The following is a 9,771-nucleotide window of genomic DNA, read 5'->3' as shown; positions in this document are numbered from 1 at the left end:
CATCCAGGCGGGCCTTGAAGATCTACAGACCCTTAAGGGGACTCCACAACCTCTCTGGCAAGCCATGCTGTGCAAGGAGCGCTAGGGAAACGCTATCCACTGGACCTGAGCATCCTTGAGGGCACCAGAGAGATCTATCCCTTGATGCCGGGACTTGCCCCCTTCACCCGAGAAGGTGGYCTGAGCAGACAAAGGGTGAAGATGTGCCTCGTCCTCCTACGCTCTGCTCCAGCCCTACTGCGGCTCTGAACTACGGGCTTCTAAATTATAGAGTTCTAAATTATTATCAGAGTTGGACAGAAATTTGAGTGGGGCGAAGGTGATGGGGTTTCTTTTTTTTTCATTGCTTTTTTTGTCAGCCAGGTTTTGGACTGATCTCATCCACGTTAAAAATCCTCCTAAAGCAACACGGATCCTTGTTCACTGCCTGCATCTCTACGCATAAAACAGTGCCTTAAAACAAAATGCGACAGATGACGTGGGTCTTCCTCTCACTCTTCCCTTTCCCCAGTGCCTTTCCTGCCACCAGGTGAGGAAATTCAGCTACTCACTCACCCCAGGACTGAATCCAGGACGCGTTTGAGGCAGGACATCTGCAGCATGCTCGTATCCTCAGCGGTGCTTCCATCACAGCCTGTGCGTTACTTGGTGAGCTACAGCTACATTAGAGATGAACATCCTTGCCTTTTCCATTGGATTTGTCTGTGGGTAAAGCAGAGGCTAATCATTACACGAGACAGAAGCASGTCCAAAACACAAGCCTCTAGGGGTAGAGCTACACAGCAGATTATACCGAGTGACAGTAAAAATCAGTAATTTATTTATTTATATTTGAGATCACTTAACCAATTTTTGTTCATCCTGTAGATGGTGCATCTMGATACTGCAAACATACTCAAGGTTAGCACTGATGACAAGAGGTTTAAAACTTTTAGTTTTGCACAAGGACAGCTTAAAATGAATGTTTCTTTACAGTTCCACTGATCACCAGCTAATTCAATACCCTCCCGCTGCTGCCAAAACGGGACAGCACCGGTAGACTAATTCCAGTTTGCAGGAGATAGGTGACCRAGTTACACATGAGGCCTGCTACTGAGAGAGTGGTCCTAAAGCGGTACAGCAGTGACTCCTTCCAGGTCAGGTCCAACGGGCACTGGAAAGCTGCAGAAGAGGCTAAGTTACGGTGGATGATTTGTTGGGACTGGACGATTGCAGACGCCTTTTCATACAGAGGAAATAAAAAACTCCCATTTACTTTATTAAATAAAKAAAGAAAGAAAAAGGTAAATAAAAAGGTAAAAGGTTCACAGCTTAACTAAATTACAGTATCTTTCAATCCAAACTATGAGTAGATCACCTGATTGGGACAAGGAGGGTCAAATATTGTAACAGGAATAATCACATGTGTTTTACTTCCTCTGCTCTTTTCTGTTCATGAGATCATTATCATGAGAGATCGTTCAGGCTGTGCTGTTTCCTCTTCTCGTTACAATCTCTTTCACAACAGGGATTTCTCAGAATTTTAATGCTTAATAATTTATTTGACCTTTTCATTAGTCCAACTTTTGGTGAGCTGTCACATTAACTTCTCCCTTTTGGGTGGTACAAATTACAAACCAGGTAGGAATGTGCATAGTCACCAATTCACATGCAAAAAACYTGTAAAGATCAGATTAACATACTCTAAAATTAAGTTTCAAAGAATTTAGGAGACATTACAAATTAGAAAATGTTGCCAACTTCTTCGTAATGGAAATAGTGCCAATTGTGTCAAAGCTCCTACACAAAACCTCCTAAGTTTTGAAGGAGGAAAAGAAAAAGACATACTTCTCACTTATTGGTAGACTTTAAAAAGTTGAATAAAATAGCATTATTTGTCACTGCTGGTGACTGAAATACATCTCTTACTATCAGACTAGTATACCGGAAAGAGCAGCAATAAAAATTGTAACTGATGGTGGGATTAAAACCCTGCCAGTTCTCACTTCACCTTTTTTGACGGTTCCCAATAAATCAGCATTAACAGTTTCTTTGCTTATATCTCTGTTGCCTGTTTTTGTTCTATTTAATACTACCCTTCTCCAGGATAATCTGAATTTATCTGACAGCAGTATTTCATGCATTAGTGTATTAAAATGCATTTTGGAAATCTACCTTTGGTTCTCCTTTGAAATAGAATTTAAACTAGTCTAAATTGAGATATGTTTATTGCTTCCATTAATATTGATTTATCTGATTGAGATGCTTATTTGGGAGTAAATAAAGTGAATCAATTTTATTTGGAATACCTTAGCTTTTTATATTAACCTATTCCACTTGTGGTTGATTTTCTGTCTCTCTTTCCCTCACTCCTCCAGGCAGAATTAATATTTGGTTTATTATTTTAATAAAGACAGCCATACAATTTACCGATCGTAATTGTCAGGCTTAACCCAAGTTTTCTTCCAAAGAACCTTTTCCAAACCACATTTGGCCTTCTCTGGACACTTTCTGCTTTTTTTTTTTTTTCTAGAACTTCTTAGCCAGCATAAAACATCCTTAGAGCCACAAAACGCACTGCCTTTGGTTAAAACGTACGTCCGCGCGGCGACCAACGTGAGGTCCACGCTTCGGGCGAGCCCACCGAAGCCTTCAGCTCTTCATCTCTCCGGGCTTCGAGCCCAGATACTCCACGCAGCCGCGGCAGAAGTCCTCGTCTCGCCGTCCTTGGCAGTGCCCCCAGACGCCGTGCTCGTGAGCGCTGATTTGGCACGGTCTAGCTCGCCGCACCGCTCCGCGTGCGCATACGGACCCCAGAGCCCCTCCACACCTATACGCAGGTATGTTTGTACGTACAAGGGTTTACACACCCATGCCACGCAGAAGCAAAACAGCGCGAAGAGCCGAGGAACAGAAACGCCCCTGTTCCTCCCCGCTCGGAAACGAACGGATTAAAACGGGCATTACGCTACGGGAGGCGCTAGCGGTCGGGTCAAGGCGAGGGCCTTCATCTTGTCGTCACGGGCTCACAGCTACAACGGCCTCTTATTTCCCTACCGCCTTTCCTCTGGGGCTMCGCAAAATCTGTTTCAAAACGTTCCCAGCTGCGGTTCGAGGCTTTCTTGCTTTGGGCCCACTGCAGAGCCGCGCGCCGCGGCTCTGCCCCGTAACCGGCGCCAGCCGCAGGAGGAACTCTCCCCTGATCTTATCCACTCAGCGCGCGCGCAAGACGCAAGGTTACTCCACACGGGCATCCTGTTTCCCAAYGCCGCAGCCGTCTTCGCAGCGCTTTCCTGCGGCTTATCTGCCCTTCGAGCCACGGGCAATTGCACGGCTGGGAGGCGGCCGCGGGAACGCCTCCCTCCTCCGCCCGCCGCCCCCATTTGGCGCGGGCTCGGTCCGTCGTTCTAGCGGGTTTCTTCGCTGGTAGGGATTTTGCAGGGAAGCTCTGGCTCAGGCAGGGAATGACTTCCCCAAGGCAGGGTGACTGGCTCTGCTTGCTCAGTTTAGAGAACTCCAACTTGACTCAGAGATGAGCTACCAACAGCAACTTAGCAGCACAGAGAAGTTTGTTCCTCTTTAATACGATTACGGTTTGCTCTGGGTTAACGCCAAGCAGGCCTAGCCACCCACTAGGATATGGTAGTGCTAGATCCTGGGCAAACTCAGAAAGAAAGACTTGATTCCCTTCCTCTTCCTACTCACATGTACAGACAAAATTACCTTGTAGTATCTAGAGGAGCAATGCTCTTATCCAAAAAGCTACCTTCACTATTCATGTAGTTTAAATCAAACCCACATACGGGGTGTATGAAGAGTACTGCTTTAACAAGCACCGTTGCTGGATTTTGTCTCTTTCTCTCTCCACTCTCCCTGAATGAAGCATCAGGTGGTGCCTTGCGAGAAGAAGATGGGTATCATCTGGGTGGAGCAAGTGATTAGCAATGAATTAATTTCAAAATGACAGGGAATAGTAAGAACTTGGGAGGTGACAAGCAAAAGATCTGTGATACATGACTGCAACTCAATATGCCAGAATAGTGAAATAATAGCTCTAACCTGGCTAAATAAAACAGGTATCACTCTTTCTCTCTGTGTATGAATGAATGCATGGAAAAATTAAAGATGACATGGTGAAATTGTTCATGGGAAGCAGTGGGTGGAATGGTGACACATCATAAATGTGGTAAGTGCAAGAACGTGAAAGGCTAGGTAAGGACATTCATTAATTGATTTGCTCACTTTTCCTGCCATTTCCCCAAAGCAGAACCTGGTGACAACCCTCGCCGTTGGGTGTGCATATGGTACCACCCCTGCTCACCTCCCCCTTAACCTGAGAACTATAAAGTGAATCAAGTGCCGCTTCAATTGCATCACTGGCCGCCCTTAAACCAGTCCTTTAAACTGGTTTTGGGAGGAAGGGATAACCCTTACGTTAGTCCCACTCCATAATTATGTCCTCAACTCCAGTTTACCTGGCTTCCACCCAGCAGGCTGTCCTGGACAGTTCACAGTCCTGCGATCTAATAACCATACTCCCAACTGCCAGCATTCCTTTACTTGCCTGGTTTGCCAGACCATCCAGCAACAAGACATTAAGAGTCACCTCTATCACACTGCTGCATTTATTGTCCCACAGATTCAAAGAAGAGTATTTTCAGAGTTGCCCCTATCCATGCCTTGTTGAACCGAGATATTCATAAAAATTAGCATTCAGGGAGGAAACTGGGCTGAATTCTACTTAACTACATACATAGCATCTCTCGAAGAAACTATCAGTATCAACACCAGTCCATTCCAGCTGATAAAAATCATTCTTTTGGATAATCATTCACTGGAAAATGGCTTCAGAACTCCAGCCTAACTCCAAATAGATTAACAAACAAGCAGGCACTGGCTGTATCTGCCAGTGGGCTAAGTTCAAACTGAAAGTCAAGAGTCTGTCACTGCTTGATTACCTATATCCCGTTCTTATCTATTTCTGAGGCTCAATGGGTGAGCAACAGTAGATAGCTATGTTTGCAAAAATACCGATTTCACAGAAATTGCTTTGGATATATGAAAGAGCTAATTCCTTTTGTTGTTGTTGTTAACGGGCAAAGAAAACAAGGTGGCAAGTGGCAAGTGGCATTATTAATGTTCTTTTGTTTGTACGCAGATTCTTAAAAATGCTTCAAGCCCAACAATTTCTATGAACCAAATGTACCAGAAGTACCTTCTTAAAAATTTTGTTGTCCATAGATAATTTATCAGCTGATTAAGAACAGAGATTTCTCTCCTGGTCATGCAAGTGTGGAGAACCTGAAGAKTTTTTCACATTGAACAAAAGAAAACATTATTCATGAACCAAGCTTCCCCACCCCCACCGCAATCCTTACAGTCCTGCTGAAAGCAAAAAGTTAAGTGGGTCAGGCAAATGGTTATGACTGATGCTGCAAGACCAGAGATAAGCCATCAGGCAGTTAGAAGGGAAAGCATTTTATCTAGAAGAACAGGCCTGACTTTCGTTCCATCTAGATAAGCACTAGAGCTTCTCTACATGGAGAAATAGCCCAAWATAGCTGTTGTGGAATATCCTAAATGCCTCTCTCAGTGCATACACGGTGCTTTGTACTAAGACTGTCTTTGTGGTCCATGCTGGAAAGGGATAAGCCAAATGGTGTAAGGCTTGTAAAATACCAAGTCAGAGGACAGGCAAACGACTGAAGAGCAAATTGCATCAGGGGTCTTCCATGTTCCTATTCAACCCAACTTAGAATTGCACAAATCAGCCTGAAATAACAGCAAAGGTTTTCTTATTAACAGCATGGGTCTCCTTGAAGTCTTGGCAACACAGCACTACATGCAGCGCACGGGCAGTATTGCTTTCATCTGAATTTGGCAAGACAGAAGAGTCAGAGGTCATTAACAGATCAGCACTTTAACATGAAGCAGAATTAACCAGCTAGTGATGTTATCTTCAAAACCTTTTCTTCCTTAAGAACTTGATTTTCTTTCATAACTGAGTCTATATTAAACACAAAGTCCTTCACCTTTCATCTGTTACATAAAGTTGTCTCCTAAGAGCAGCTGAGGTGTCTTGTACAGCGTGCGTTACACCAGCTTAATCTTAAAAACTTACTTTCCAGCCGATATGACCAGCATAAAAATGGAATACTATCAATGCCGTTATCGCTTTCTCCCCCTCCAGAGAAAACGAAATCAATGCTCACATATTAAATGGATTACAGYGCAGCTACGTACCTCAGAGTTTTCAGCAGGAACTGCAAACAGGGAATCGTACAGCTACAGTGTTGCTTGCAGGGTCCCATTTAGACCTGKTTTTGACCCAGATCATTTAACATCTTATCAAAAGATCTAACCAAAAACAGAGAAACAGAGCTGGTGAAGTTCACAGAGAAAACAGATCAGTGACAACACGGCAGAGATTAGGATGAGTCAGTTATCCAGACCCACCTGGATCTGTCAGGTAGCTAGACTCATTTGACCAACATGTGTTTCAGCATATCCCAGTTTCAGACCAGACGTGCCTAAGGACCAGCAAGGCCACATTTATGAGGAGCAGGATTGTATTTTGAAAAGCTTACGGGTCAACCAAACACAGGGTGAAAGTGCAACGCACAGCTGAAAGTACAGTGCACTGCTCCACGAGCACTGGAAAGCCATTCTTGGGAGTATAAAGATATAAATGTCCATATCTTTATATACCTGTATACGCCCCTATACAATTACTTAGGGAGTAGTCTCATAGAGAAGCAAGCTTTTAACTACTGAGACAATTATTGGAATACCGTGTCCAAATCTGGTATCCATTTTTCAACAAATCAGGAAGGAGCCAGGTAGCGTTACAAAGATATCTTTTGACTTCAGAAAATGAAAAGAACCTTGATTTCCTCTGATAGTTACATTATAAAACCTTTAGAGATAGGATCTGTTGTTGCTATGTGCTAGTACAGCATCTAGCTTAGAAGGACTTAAAAAAAACTTGCACAAAAGAAATAATTAATAGGAATCTTTGTTTTAGTGTCAACTGACAACTTCTGCTTTCTTTCTGGAAGAAAGGGTGGAGGGTTTGAAAAAAAATAAAGAGATCATTTGACTGAGGAAATTAATATTTTTAAAAGAACTCCAAAGAAAAAGCACTTTAAATGCTTTATGATGGCCACAGAGTAGCAACCTAGCATTCTGTATGTACTGCAGGCATCTGAATTATGCTTGGGAAACTCAGTYGTTGCCCAAACACTGAAAATTTCTTCCTCTCCAGTAAAATGAGAATCTTTTCCAGTACTTACCCAGTAGTACTTGGGTTGTTTTCAGGTCATCCATTGGAATATGATCCAGTCACAACTATTGCCTGGAGTCTTACAGCAAAGCAAAATAATCCATGTAAGCTGTACGCTACACAGCCCCTCGACCTCCTGACGCCTCAGGACTCAGCCCCTGTTAATTCTTTCAGTAGTGATACCTGCCACTGTAGTGTATTTATGATGGACAGGTGGCAACTTAACATTTTTCCTTCATTTTTATCTAAGGTTGATATTTGACATTTTTAAAACATCTATTTGATATATAACAATGTGCAGAGATAGTCAAGTAAAAATATATTCCACACTTTTCATATTACGCAATGGTCAAATGTGGCCATCAGTTTTGAGTATGAGGCATAGGATACCCAGATCTTAAATCTCGCAGAAATGAGTAATGGATACTAGCCATAACTTCAGGCAGACAGTCTCTACACTTACTGGGCTAAACAGCCWAAGAATAAATATCTGCAATCATTGTATACCTTCAAATCTACATCTCTAGACTTCTCCAGAGTAGATGTAGATGAAGTGTAGACCGGACTGACGTCTAGAAGTCAAGTTGCACGAACCAGGCAAATGTGATCTAAAAATAGCCCATTTTGGCAGTTATTATGGATACCATCAGAACACACGTATATGTGCATCCATCGCGCATCTCTGGGAGCAAATGTTGTAAGATAAAGTTCCTACAAAGACCAGCCCAAGGAACACATCTCACAAAGACATTGGGACGAATACTCACATGGCATAAATCAGCTCAGCTCCACTAAGACCACTCAAAATATGCACTTAYAGCAGCTGAGAAGCTAGTTCTTCACATGATGTCTTCCTTCACCTCAGCTGTGAGAACTTCTGAACCCCAAAGATGCCTTTATACAACAGCTTATATCGCATAAGACCAGAATACTTCAGAAAAGGGTTTTGGAGAACCAAGTCTGAGAGGCTTCAGAGGTGCTGCTGACAGTAGGTGGCAAAAACGCGTCTTCAGAATTTGTGTAAAAACACAGCTGTGTTTCAGACAYGTCTACTCTGACTACTATCATGGAATTAAAAGCAATTCGACAACTTTGCTCAAAATCCAGTGGTGACTAGAGCGCTCTCTTCTTTAGATCATTCTTGTTTCTTCTCCGTCATGAATCACATTGAGAGGCAATTTTTTGTTTGTTTTTTAAAGTCACTTACCAAGAGACAGACACTGGCAGAGGAATTCATAGGAGATGAATTTGAAAACGAAAGCTGGTCAGATTTTGCAACTAACTGATAAAAACAAATCAACCACGGAAACAGATTCCTCTACCCATTTCAAAGAGAAAAAAGAAAGAAGAAAAAAGCTTCAAGCAAGATTTTTCTTTTTCTGCACATCAGAGATTTCAGGGACTGCTCTGAATGCTTTATTTTAGTAAGGAATAAAAGTCACTGTTCTGATAGATTGCAGTGTTCTCTGCCCTGAAGATAGATCAATATTACAGATCACGAATAAAATAGTCAGAAGGATTGAAAACAGGATTTACAACTGAATAGCTACCACACCTATATGAAAATAATGATTTACATTCCTTACCACACCCTATAAACTACACACAGCCAGCCTTAAACTGGAAAAGTAACAAAAATAATGGGAAAGAGCAGCAAATAAATGTCTTGACATTATTTGAACTGATATGAAAACAGGAGCTGAGGGGAGAGAACTATTTCCTCTTGAAACCAAACAAAATAACCCAGAAACCCTTGGAGGGTTTAGCTTTTCAGTCTATCTTACTGAGAGAAAAATCCCGAAATCCCCCCAAATCTATKAAAAGCAGCCACCTTCCATAGAGAATGCATTCATTGAAAACCTCTTTTCTGTTAAAAATCAGTTTTGACAGGGTAGTTTCATCCACTCTTAGATGCCTGATGTGAGAGAAGTGTTTGCCAGGAATAAAAATAGGCAACCACTGAAAACTCTGGAGTGCCCATTGGACAGGGTTAAGGACTTTCTCTTGCCCAGTCGAAAAGTTCCTCAGTCCCAGGAATGGCCAGGTTGTGGCAACAGATCAGAAGGGATAGAGGTTCACGATTTGTGTGGGAGTCTTGAATAATCTGTTCCTATTTTAAAGCGAACATGGGTGGCAACATGGAATTACAGCGTGTGGAGGCGGGCTGGTGTGCAAGGATTAATGAAAAATAATGAGATAATATTGAGCATTTATATAGTTTCATTAGAAAGGTTGGACTTCTATACCAACAGAAATCTCTGGAAAATATTGTATTCTGGGCCTCCCTCCATAATCTCTGCGACAGAAATTAGCAGGACACAGAGGCTATTTCACAAGTATATTCATTTGAAGAGTTTTCATTCTTAGTCTTAAATTTTAAGTAACCAAAGTACTTACACAGTAATCCTTTCAACTCATATTTCATTGTATCCAGAAGTCACCGTGGCTCATAAGTTACTCTGCTGTGAAAAAGATAAACAGTGATAATTGCACGCTGGAAATTACGACAC

The sequence above is a fragment of the Rhea americana genome, unplaced genomic scaffold (genome assembly GCF_003343005.1).
Source record: "Rhea americana isolate MKP2758 unplaced genomic scaffold, rheAme1 scaffold_15, whole genome shotgun sequence".
Lineage (NCBI taxonomy): Eukaryota > Metazoa > Chordata > Aves > Rheiformes > Rheidae > Rhea > Rhea americana.
Note: the sequence above shows the minus strand (reverse complement) of the source record.